General features: G+C 39.4%; 1 pseudogene; it reads left to right on the top strand.

Annotated features, from left to right (window-relative positions):
• Positions 1–312: 312 nt before the first annotated feature.
• On the top strand, positions 313–2,135 carry LOC110296147 (large ribosomal subunit protein eL32 pseudogene; annotated as a pseudogene).
• The last annotated feature ends 10,918 nt before the right edge of the window (positions 2,136–13,053 follow it).

Here is a 13,053-nt window from a genome sequence, read left to right as displayed (position 1 = left end):
CTGAAGTATTTATAGGGCTGTCAGAAGGCCAGTTTAAGAATAAAGGGTAATTAGTAGAGAGAAACTGTGAGGGTTATAAGATATGTGGGTTTTGCCATTGGACAGAGAATGAGGTTAGAAGACTGCAGTTTGGAGTCTCTTTAGGTTTTCAGATATTTCTTCACAATTTGAACACTTGACGGTTGTCCCTTTAATTTATTTGAAGTGCTATTTAAAAAAAAATAAAGGTTCATCTGTCGTGCAATAAAATAAAATAAATAAAAATAATAATAAAATTAAATTAAATTTAAAAACCATCTGTTTTGCGGCATCATGGATGCCCTCCGGCCTCTGATGAAGCCTAAGATCGTCCAAAAGAGGACCAAGAAGTTCATCAGACACCAGTCAGACTGATATGTGAAAATTAAGCGAAATGGCGAAAACCCAGAGGCATTAACAACAGGGTGCGGAGAAGGTTCAAGGGCCAGATCCTGATGCCCAACATCAGTTACGGGAGCAATAGAAAAACCAAGCACACGCTGCCCAGCAGCTTCTGCAAGTTCCTGGTCCACAATGTTAAGGAGCTGGAGGTGCTGCTGATGTGCAACAAATCTTACTGTGCTGAGATTGCTCACAATGTGTCCTCTAAGAACCGAAAAGCCGTCGTAGAAAGAGCAGCACAGCTGGCCATCAGAGTGACCAATCCCAACGCCAGGCTACACAGCGAAGAAAATGAATGTGTTCACGTTTTGTATTTAAATAAAATCACAATATCTTCAAACAAAACAAAACAAAACAAAACAACAACAACAAAAACCCCAAGAATAAAGGGCAAAGTCCAAGATAGGACTGCCTATATAATATGCAGCCACAATTTTAGGCTCCATTTAACATTATTAACAATTCAAAAACAGACATAAGAAACCTTTGTTTTATATTCATGCAAAATTAAATATAATACAAATGTCGACCTTGATTGCCTCCCAGAATATGAAGATAAGGCCTTATTGTTGAAGAAGTAATGAATTTCAGGCATAGGGTTTAGAGGGAACAAATGGGCACTGATACAGAAGCTCCATTCCTGATGACTGGGTCCCATAGTATCAGAAGGTACTTTGTAAGATGCCAAGGGGGAGGGGCATTGGGTAGTGATATCCAACTGTAAAGCCTATGAATCACGCTAACGACTGGACTGACAGTATATTCCCAATGGGAATTGGTAGCACGTTGATTTTGAGGGGTTACGTCCAGCTTTCCAACTGGAGTTAAGGTCCACACAAAAGGAGGGAAATCATACCTGCTCCTGTAAAGCTAGATAGATACAAATGGCTGGAGAAGCACAGACCTGAGAGGAGAACCTTCTCGATCACCTTCCTAAACCAGTGTAATTCCTATCTGTACTCTAAATAGCTATTCCCATACCTAAGGACATATTTCACCCCTCAGCAAACAAGCTTCTTTTTTGCAACAGAAGGAGATCATTAAAGACAGCCAATATTAGTCAACATGTAGAAAACTGACTGAGACAGCCAGTCCAAACCCATATGTCTGCAGCACAACTCCTATACATAAGGCTCAAGTAATATTGAGGAAGAGAGTACAGAAGAATTATAAGGACCAGAGGGATAGGAAATCTGTTGTGAGATTGTAACAATGACAAGAAGCAACACTTATGAAATGTTGAAGGCATGACTCCCAGTCCCCCCTCAAAAAAAAAACCTGCATAATTCCAACATTAGTTTATATCACTATGTAGATAAGGGAAATTTCATGGAGACCCAACCCTGAATGAAGAGCTATAAACAACTAACAGCTGATGAAAAGACTAGAATTAGTCTTCCCCAGGATGAGCCTCCAGGTTGGATATCCAATACAAATTGCTCAAACTTAGAAACACATACCTGAAGGCAGCACTGAATAGACAACATAGTTTGTAGTTAAGAAAAATACTCATTATTCAGCAGCTGAAAATAAAGGTTTCAACTGACCTAGATCTTTCAGAATTTCAAGTCCAAATAAAATTCATTCTTGGAGCCCACATTGCTCTTGGCCAGGACTATTTATACTCTATTTACTTCTTAATTTGGTCCTCTTTTTAAAAAAGGTTTCACTGCCTCCATCAAAAGTGTGCTTTGGCTGAAACTGAACAGCAATGAATTTGAAATGTGACTAAGACACAGTTAGTAAAAACTGCTTGAAATACCACAGTTAGCTTTCACTACCACCAAAGATTTTTTTCACTTGGTTTTAGAAGGTACTATTTATTCTTTGTAATCTCCTTTCTGATATGTTTGTTATAAAAATGTAAAAAGAAATCATCTACATCTGCACTGTTAAGTGCAATCCAAATTCAGATAAATTGTGTATATGTTAATAAATATTCCAGCCTAGGCATAGAAGTCAGGAAACTGAGCTGAGGTTGTTTGTGATTTTTCTTTGCCGGTGAGGACAAAACACAAATATTTAAGAGGGATAAGAAGAGTTGGAATCTGGACAAAACTGTTTCTTTCACTGTTTAGAATCAGACCCGTGACTCCCACATCATTAGAGTGACCATGTGCTCTAGGATGAGTGGTACCATTAGGAGAAACACAGAAAACAACCTGAGCATTATAGGGCAGAGGAGGGAGGCAGAGCCATGTGGTGGATGCATGCCAAGCAACCCTCTGAGGAGTCTAGAGGCAATTAGAGGATACTGCAGAAGACCGATACTCAGAATTTACAGTGCTCCATGGTCAGGGTCACAATAGTTTAGCTAACTAACACTTTATGTTTTCTTCCCCTTACCCTAGGAAAACTGGCACATACTAGTGTCAATTAGGCCTGAGACGCTGACAGCTCATTTCTTTGAAATTAGATTTTCTCTGATATGCTTGTTATAGGAAACGCCTCATTTCTCAAAACTGACTGAACAGTATCCATAGCCTTTCCAGGCTTATGAAGATTTCCTTCTCCCTGCCTTCTGTCACAGTAAGGGAGATGGTGCAAAAACAGTGTTCAGGGTTAAAATCCAAACTGGATAGATTCCCACTACATATAATCAGATATGTAGCGACATCATGTACCCCATACTCTAACAAGGAGAGTAAAGGGCTTGTTATTTCCTAGCTCAGCATATGTTATGATGGTATCTATAATGTTTGTGATTTAAGCATAAGATAAAACCGGGTTCTTCATTCTCAACAGTGAGGTTGAGCACAGGGTTTTGTGGATATTAGGCAAGCACTACACTGCTGGGTTACATGTGCAGCAAAGCCAGCGTACTTCATCATTTTATATTGAGACAGAGTCTTGCTGAATTACCCAGGTTATCATGTTTGTTTGTTTGTTTGTTTGTTTGTTTAAGATAGAGTTTTTCTGTGCAGCCCTGGCTGTTCAGGAACTCCCTTAGTAGACAAGGCTTCCCTTTAATCCAGAGATCAGTCTGCCTCAGCCTCCAAAGTCCTTGGATTAAAGGCATGTGCCACCACCTCCCATATTCAGGCTATCTTGGACCTTCCAATTTTCCTACCCTCAACTTCCTGAGTAGTTTGGATAGCAAGCCCACACCTCAACACCTGGCACAGGATTTCCATTCAATGAATTTCCCTACATCTTTTCAAATTTAAAGAAGGCCTTTAATTGGGGATTCATAAACAAATAGAAAAGGTTACTCAATCTTCAAATATTCAAAACAGTAAGTAAGTCTCTTTTACATGATTATAAAAACACAGTTACCACCTATTACAAAAGACCTAGTCCATTTACTTTGAATCAAAGCTAAAAATGTAAAAATTATCTTTCTAAATATGAAAAAACAATTATATCATAGATATATTAGGTACTAATGTCCTCATTCTGATAATCCATGTCCAACAGGGTTTTTTTCTTCTTTCATTACTGGCCAAACTGACAATGGGGTCAGATGATGGATTAAGAAGCAAGCAAGCATCCTTCAACATGGTGAACAGTATCATGCCCTCTCTCCATCACACCACGTGCCATCATGATAATTTCAAATGTCTCCTGCAGTTTTAAAATGTTCCTTGGGGTAGTAAAATCATCCCTGGCTAAGAACCACTAATAAAATCATTTTTGTCCCAAAGTGCAATTGAGACAGATGCTAATTCACTTTTACAGGTTAGTTTGTATCCTTTCATGTGGAGCAATTGCTTGTGTAGTCTTCAACCACCGAAGATAACAATGCTTTGCCAAAAGGATAGTGTAAGACATCAGGTCTCCCCAAAGTACGAAGGTACAGCATGCAAGCCATCACTCAATGAAGCATACAGAATGTCTGTTATCTGTGTGTCACAGATGACACAGTTGACTAACCTACTTCCTTCTGCAGAAATCCAGCAACCGAGAAACAAGTTTGAGGCATTTTCTGTCCACTCAGTAAAACCTGTGCCTCATTGAGGTCGCTGACACATTGGAAGACCACAGAGCTGCTCTGTCAGACCTGCTGGATTTCTATCTGTTTGCTGATAACTCTCCCCCTTTGACCGCATTTCTAATACTAATAACCTCTAGCACAATCACCAGACATTTAAAACACTTTATATTAACTTTAATTTGTGTTTTATTGGAGGAAGGGGAAGACAGTGTTTCTAAACTTCTCACTGGACCATAAATAAAATGAAGTTGTTTTTTTTTTTCCCATACCTGTCTATTACATTCCCATCTCTTATTTGATATTTGAAGAAAACGAACTTTATACAGAGTTCATAGACACAAAGCCTTTGCACATGAAGTGCAGTGACCATCTCTGCAACAGAACCTGCTTCATGATTAGGTTACTGAGTCATCCCTTTCAACAATATCAGATATAAGGTGCTACCAAGAATGTGGTAGAAATGGATGGCTTCCTGGCCTTGCTAGGTTTATTCCAGATTGTAGTTGAACTTGGATCCTATTTTCCTAGCATTTATGCATTATACAAACTGAAGAAAGAAAAGGGGGTGGTTTGACGTCTGAGAATAATTCTTACACAGTCTTCCTCTCAACATATTTTTATATCCCCCCTACCTGTTAGACTTTATTCTTGAGACTTATTAGACTCTTAAAGCTATTTTTCAGATGAGAATATTCAGCTGGTAGCAACAAAACAACACTGAAATTTACTTTTAGAACATTTATTGATTGATTGATTGCAAGGAATTGAAGAGAAAAGAGAAGCAAGGAGTAGGGGGAGGGGGACTGCTTAACTCCTGAACAGTGTGTAAGAGAAACTAGACAACAGGAACTGGTCTAGTATAGGTTTCCACTGCTCCTGAAACCTACCTACAGATTGAGACTGCCCCCTCTTTCTGTGAAGTAAAGTTTCTATACTTGTAAATTTTTTATTTACGGGGGTAGGGTGTGGGGGGTGGGGGGGACAGGATCAGAAAAAAAAAAGGAAAGAAAAATAAATAAAATGTTTATCTGTTAAAAGTTGAACTTTACGGTAGAGGCAAAGACTTGTGAGGTGTTTTACCCCCTCTTTCGTCAAAAGAAATGAAGGGAAAAAAGCTTATTCAGTAGCAACTGTCTACAGAAGAGAAGCAAAGGGCATTGAAAACAAGAAAAACCACAAAGCAATTAGTTCCTGTTCGCGCGCTGCAGCTTGTGACTGACGTGGGCCTCTGCGCTGGGTGCATTTTGAATTTTCAGATTAGCAGTGTTCATTTAGGGAGGAAGCAGGCTTCAGCAGAGTCTGAAGAAGAAAGCAGCATTCACAGAACTGTTATTCATAAAGAATTGCCATTCTTTAAATGAACCCCACCTGATAGACTGAGAGGAAGAGAGAAATGTGTTCTATGGTAGGGAACTTCTGATTGAAAACTTAGAACTAAGGTTTATAAACAGTTACTGGAATCTGAGAAAGAGTCCAACACACAACCTTGAGAAACTAAGAGTTGGGGATTTCAGGACACACTATAGAGTCAGAATCCAGAAATTTGCGTGACTGACATGGTCCACAGTTATGTTATTTACACCTACTTTACCTTTGCAGGGAGACATTAAATTAGTTCTATGTGTAATGCTAATGTTATGATTTAGATTCATGGAGCTACCAAGTCCTTCTGCCTTTCATTGGCCTGCTGTGCTTTTCCTTGTTGGGTGTACCCAACCTTGGGTGAAAAGCTATTTGGAAGTCTCGGATTTATATCCTCACTCTGAGTCTAACAGTGCAATAAAGACTAATTTGTTTATTTTAATGCACTCGTTCTGGTCTCTTAAAACAGCAGCTTACATTTCAAAGGTATGAAGATGTTTTCTAGTTGCCCTAATTCCACTGCATTGCCATATGCTGCTGCATTGCTCATAATATTTAGACAGTTCCATAGCAACCCATAAAACACAGCCTGTAGAGTCTTGCATTCCTCTGACTGTGCCTCAAGGACTGGAAGGATTCCTAAGGAGAGAAACCCCAGTACACTCTCTGAAACACTCCCTCTATGGCAGTAGCTGCCAGGGCAGGAGCAGAGGCAGGTCTGAGATTTCATATTCAGAGATCACTACGATGTCTATAAAGGTTGTTTTGATATTTCTGGTTTTCTGCTCTTCTTTACAAGGCTGAATCAACAAATGAGCTGATAACCAAAGAACTCAACAACCTACTTCAGAGATACTTGCTCAGTCATGTTCGTTGCCACACACAATAGATCGGAAATGAAAACAACTAAATGCATATCCTTCAACTGACAAGTGAATAATGAAATATGGTATATACACACAATTGGATCCTATCCATCTGTAAAGAAAACTGAATCATGAAATTCATAGGTAAATGGATGCAACTAGAAAATACTATACTGAGTGATCCCAGGTCCAGAAAAACAAATGTCACATGTCCTTTCTTCTTTGTGGACCCTAGCTGCAAATCTTTTAGTGTGAGCACATACATCACCTGGAATAATCCCAGAAGTGAAGAACATGGGGTGAGGAGAAAAGATCTAGAGGGGGGCTTAGTAAGATGTTATGAAAGGGAAATGAGAAAAATGGGGAGAGAGGAAGAAAGATACCTTAGAAAGGAGGGGAAAAATAATAAATAAAACTAAAGTTTAAAAGTATCATAGGGCATCATATTATTTTATTTTTACTCAAATTGTATTTATAAATGTATGTACAGATATAAACATATAGCTTAAAAGAAATTATGTTACTTGAGGTATAATGCTCCCACTAAAAGCCATACACTAGCCAACAAAAATTTCAATACTAGCCATGTGATTCCTCATTTTGAAATGTAAGTCCTGGAAGTCTTAGAGACTTCCCTCAAAAAAACAGCATAGGCTATTGCCAGTGCCCTTGTATGGTTCCCAGTGATAGGAGATAAGATCTCACTGCTGAAGATGCCACACAATTTAGACTCAGTACTTGGAGTAATGAAGCTGGAATTGCCCTGGAAACATCTGAGAACTAGCTCTCATAGTACAAGAAATCTAATCAATAAATGTACCTGTTAAAGCTGTGAACCACAAGAATGATGGTAAAATATCCTGTAAGGTACAGTAATGGCACTTATAACCTTGGGGTTACCAGTAGCTACCTAAGCCTTAAAGTCCTCCCAATAGCAGGGAATTCATGCTTAGTACTATAGTCCTACTCCAGTTCCTATGGCTGATAAGAGCATGGACCTAGAGGAGAAGCTACTACTGCTACTTTCCTAAACCACTGCAGATTCTATTTGTGCTCTAAACACTATCCTTATAGAGCAGGTAAGTGTATCTCTTACCCCTAATCAAGGAAGCTTCCTTCTGAAGCAGATATAGGCCATTATACAAAGCCACAGCAGTTAAAATGCAGAGAATAGACCATAGGATGCCTAGATCCAATTGATACATTTGCACCACAACCACTAAGCTCAGGGAACATCACAGCAGAGTGGGTGTAAAGATTGATTGTGTGTGTGTGTGTGTGTGTGTGTGTGTGTCTGTGTGTCTGTGTGTGTGTGTGTGTCTATGTGTGTGTGTGTGTGTGTGTGTGTGTGTGTAAGAGAGAGAGAGAGAGAGAGAGAGAGAGAGAGAGAGAGAGAGAGAGAGAGAGAGAGAGAGAGAGAGAAACAGTGAAGCGCACCCATGGAATCTCAACAATACAATCACCTAAATAAGACATGAAGAACGACAACACCAACTGACATGGTAGTGTGGATGGAAGAAATTTCACAAAGTACCACATCTAGATAAGCTATAGGCAATTAATGACTAAGAAGTTAGGAAAAAATCAGTTTTCTCCATGGATGATCACTCTGATATATCTCATTCCAAGACATCAGCTTGAAACATATATACATAGGAGTAACAGTAAGTGGTCTAACTAGGTTATTTCCTTATAATATGTTATATATGAAATAGATTATATATGATACATAAGATTATATAGTAATTAATATATAATATATATTATTATGTATGCAATATTAACTAAACAATAAGAGGCAATAAATTTGAGTAGTGGGAGTAATGTGGAGTAAGTTGTAGAAAGGAGAGGAAAAGTGATGTAAAAACAGTATTCATATATGAAATTCTCATGAGCTAAATAAAATTTAAAAAGAAATGGGATGGAACTAACTAGAAAATAGCATCCTGAGTGAGGTAACTCAGACCCAACAGGATATGTATGCATGGTGTATGTAGTCACTAATAAGTAGATGTTAGTCAAAAAAGTACTGAATTCCCAGGATAGCATCCACAGAACTCAAGAAGGCTAACAAGCTGAACAAGCTGAAGGGCCTGTCTTAGGGTTTCTATTCCTGCACAAACATCATGACCAAGAAGCAAGTTGGGGAGGAAAGGGTTTATTCGGCTTACACTTCCATACTGCTGTTCATCACCAAGGAAGTCAGGACTGGAACTCAAGCAGATCAGAAAGCAGGAGCTGATGCTGAGGCCATGGAGGGATGTTCATTACTGACTTGCCTCCCCTGGCTTGCTCAGCCTGCTCTCTTATAGAACCCAAGACTGCCAGCCCAGAGACGGTCCCACCCATAAGGGGCCTTTCTCCCTTGATCACTAATTGAGAAAATACCCCATAGCTGGATCTCATGGAGGCACTTCCCCAACTGAAGCTCCTTTCTCTGTGATAACCCTAGCCTGTGCCAAGTTGACACATAAAACCAGCTAGTACAGGGCCCAAGTGAGGAAGCCTCAATCCCACTTAGGAGGGAGATGAAAGCAATCACAGGAGGGGTGAGGGAGAGAGGGAACTGGGTGAGAAAGGCAACAAGGAGGTGAAGAGGGGAACATGATCAGGTATTGGGCAGAACAGGACTGAAGCCCTGAGGGCCAGCAGAAAGAATCTAAAACAGGTAACCTCAGAAAGTAGGAGGTTGGGGGCCTCCTCTAGACTGTACCAGAGACCTGGGAGGTGAGAGATTCTCAGAGCTCAAAGGGAGGGACTTTATATGAAATGCTCTACAGTGGGGAGAAGGAACTTTTAGAGAGTCCACCTCCAGCAGAAAGGCAAGGCATCAAGTGAGGGATGGGGTTGCCATCCCACAGCCAAAACTCAGACACACAATTGTTCCTTTGTGAAAGAACTGCAGAAACAAACATGGAAAAGAGAATGAGGGAAAGGAGGTCCAGTGGCCGGCCCAAATTGAGATTCAGCTCAAGGGGAGGCTTTAAGGCCTGACAAGATTACTGGTGCTATGGTGTGCTTACAGAAAGGAACCGAGCATGGCTGCCCTCTGAGGGGCTCAACAAGCAGCTGAAACAGTCAGATGCAGATACTTACACCCAACCAATGGACAGAAGCTGCTGACCCCTGTGCTTTAATTAGGAAAAAGCTGGAAGAAGCTGAGGAGAGGGGTGGCCCCATAGGAAGACCATCAGTCTCAACCTGGACCCCCTAACATCTCTCAGACACTGAGCCACCAACAAGGCAACATACAACAGCTGATATGAAGCCTCCAACACATATACAGCAGAGGACTGCCAGGTCTGGACTCAGTCAGAGAACATGCACCTAACCCTTGAGAGACTTAGGGCCCCAGGAAGTGGAGAGGTCTGGTTGAGTGGAGGTGGGGGCATCCTCTTGGAGACAAGAATGGGGAAAGGAGGTGTGGGATGTAGAACAGTTGGAAAGTGGACTGGGAGGGGATAAAGTCTGGACTGTAAAAAAAGATTAAAGAATAATTTTTTTTTAAATGAGCTGGACTGATAAGACTTGACTGCTTTCTCGGGCTTAATATATTCTCAGACTTTATTTGTTAAATAAACATATTAATGATGGATACAGAAATGCAAATACCTTTGTACGACCTTGAGCTCTTTCTATATGCTTGTTGAAATTCTCAAGGAAAATCTTTGTCTTTGTGTACTTTGAAACATAGTGCAAAAGCGGACTTTATACACTATTCATTTATATCAAAACAGGTCTTTTATCATGTCCCTGTTAGCACCTGGGCTTGATCACTTTCTAGCTCATCCTTATTATCTTTATTGAAAATATTCACTATTTTCTATCTATATTTTATTCAAAGTGTCTTCTCATATGTTGATTTCTCTGCTCTTAAAAAAGTAATATATTATACTGACAACGATATACTTCCTCATGCAGGATTACTTTAATCTCTGCTACTTTACTTTTTACCTTTTTTTTAATTATATTTTTATTCATGTTTTATTTGTGTGTATGTGTGTATGGCAAATACATGTATGTTCACATGTGTGACACAGCATACAAGCAGGGGGTCACAGGAAAATTTACAGGAGTCTGTTCTCTCCTTCTACCAAGTGGATGCAGGAGTTTGAACCAAAGTCAGTAGGCATAGACGCAGGTGCCTAAACTTATTAAACATCTTGCTGGTTCCTACTCTATTTCTTTTAAGATAATTCCTTTCCCTAGGCACCACATCCTGCAGTACAAGCAAGCATCAAGTCCCTTACAGACTTTGTAGAATATGCATTTTAGCTTGTCATCAATTTTAATTCTCAAAAATAACACATGATAGATACTCTTCTAGTTTCATGAATGAGTTAATAGCCTTAGAAGTTTAAATTATGTTCTCAAGGTTATGAAATTTTGATCCAAGACCTTTGAGTGCAGTAACAGTTCACCAAACCTAATATTAGCTTAGGGGTATTCTTTTCTCACTCAGATACTGCGGCATCTAGAAAATTCCAACTCAGCTTTAAAGTTTCTTTTAAAATGCTACTTCCTGTGTGAATCCCCTCCAGCCTCATGTGGTAGGGGTGAGATATTTGTCAGGTTCCCATAGCACTTTGCACATACCTCTTTCATATCTATTATGGAATTATTAGTCAAGCATAATATCAATTTCACTACAATCACTCCAATGTGTAACAGGTTCCTACTTAGCAAAGACAATTTAAGGTTAGAAATCAACTTGGAAATCATTAAGTTGAGCGGTGCTTACTCTGTGCATTGTTACTCTGAGAGTTCAGGAACATTATGTAAGGGGTTATTGACGTTATCATTATTTGAACCTGCTGAGTGTTCTATATGGCATTTTTCTGCACTCTTTCCCATCTTACTGCCATGACCTTTTTAACTTTCCATTTAAGTGCCAGGACATGACCAACTTTCATTTCTGTTAGGTCAAAGTGTACCTTTGCTAAGGACAGGTTCTGTGCCTCACTCACCAATAGCTGGGTCTCACTGAAGTGTCCTCTAGATAATGGTAATAGTACTCACCAAGCCTAGAGCAATATCCCATCACCATTTCTGAACATAAGCCCTCTTCAAATCCACTTGGCCCCACAAGAGTCTTCCTGGCTTCTCTGGACTATAGATAACCTTTCTTCTTCCATTTTTCCCAACATTTGTAGTGGCCAAGTCACTACAATTTCACAACCTCAACAGCTCTGACTTCAGTGGAAAACCTGCCTCTGTGCTGTGTTCTTTTATAGTCTGTTCCCAGACCATTCTCATAGTTCTTTCCCTTCAACATTCATTTGTATCCTGTGTGAGAACAAGTTAAGATGTGAACATCTTCTGCCTCTTCCTGAAATATCCTTTCTGGCTCACATCCTAAACCACCTAGAAAACTCCACCTCAGCTTTAATGCTTCTGTTAAAATGCTACTTCCTGTGTGAATCCCCTGCTGCCTCACAGGGCATAGGTGAGATATCTGCTGAGTTCTCAGCAATCTATATGTTCCTCTTTCAGATCAAATGTATGATTATACCGGTATATGCATATTGGCTTGCTCATTAATGAACATTCTTCATAGTCCCAATGTTTTTTTTAACTTATTATTGGAAGTAATATATTCAATAAAAAAGCAGGTAGTATTTGTGAAATGAATCAGAAAATTATATGTGCAGACCTAATGATGAAGAACATTTGTGTTCATTTAAGCTTGAGAATTAAATACTGTTTTAGGTTAGAGGAAACAAATTTACTACTCAAGCAAATTGGATAATGTTATCATTGACTGATCCATGGAGCAACTGCAAAGCAAGGTTGTAAAAAGAAACAGTCAACCTTTTGCTTAGCTAATTTCTCTCACAGGTAAGAGGCAAGGTCTTCACTCCAGCTATTCCTTCCTCTAGGAAGAACTGATTAAACTTCTATTAGTATGATATTTTACCTCTCGCCATTTCTGCGTATCTCCAAACATACTTAAACGAACATTTTTTTTCCTAATTTTCTTTTCCTCAGAGGGCATCTCTACCTAGTCCCCACTAGGCAACCATTATTGTCGTGGCCCTACCCCCATCTTCAATTCCCCCTAGATTCACCTTATTTTATGATTCCAAAGCCCTGTGTATACCATTTCATTATATTCATGTAATGCAAAGCATAGTAGCTATTCAGCTTCTTGCGCAGTAGTGATTCACCTAGAGTCATCTAGTTAGTGAATAATTATTTTGCTTTAATTTTACATATTAGTACAGTGCTTACATGATTTTCACTCCTCTCTCTCCTCACTTTGACTGAAATTTTAACACTCAGCAATGTTTTTACTTTTTATACAATATCAAATATACTATTTAAAAGATGGAAGGAAAAAGAAAGAAGAAGAAAAACGGAAATACACGGAGACACCATTTGCTATGAATACAAATTAGCTGTTCCTTAGAAGACTTGGAAGCACATGGCAAAGTCAAAGCTATCTTCTCATTTCTGATTGCACACAATGCC

Source organism: Mus caroli, unplaced genomic scaffold (assembly GCF_978045245.1).
Source record: "Mus caroli unplaced genomic scaffold, Mus_caroli_1 scaffold_1, whole genome shotgun sequence".
Taxonomy (NCBI): Eukaryota; Metazoa; Chordata; class Mammalia; order Rodentia; family Muridae; genus Mus; species Mus caroli.
Note: the sequence above shows the minus strand (reverse complement) of the source record. Positions and strands in the feature narration are given on the sequence as shown.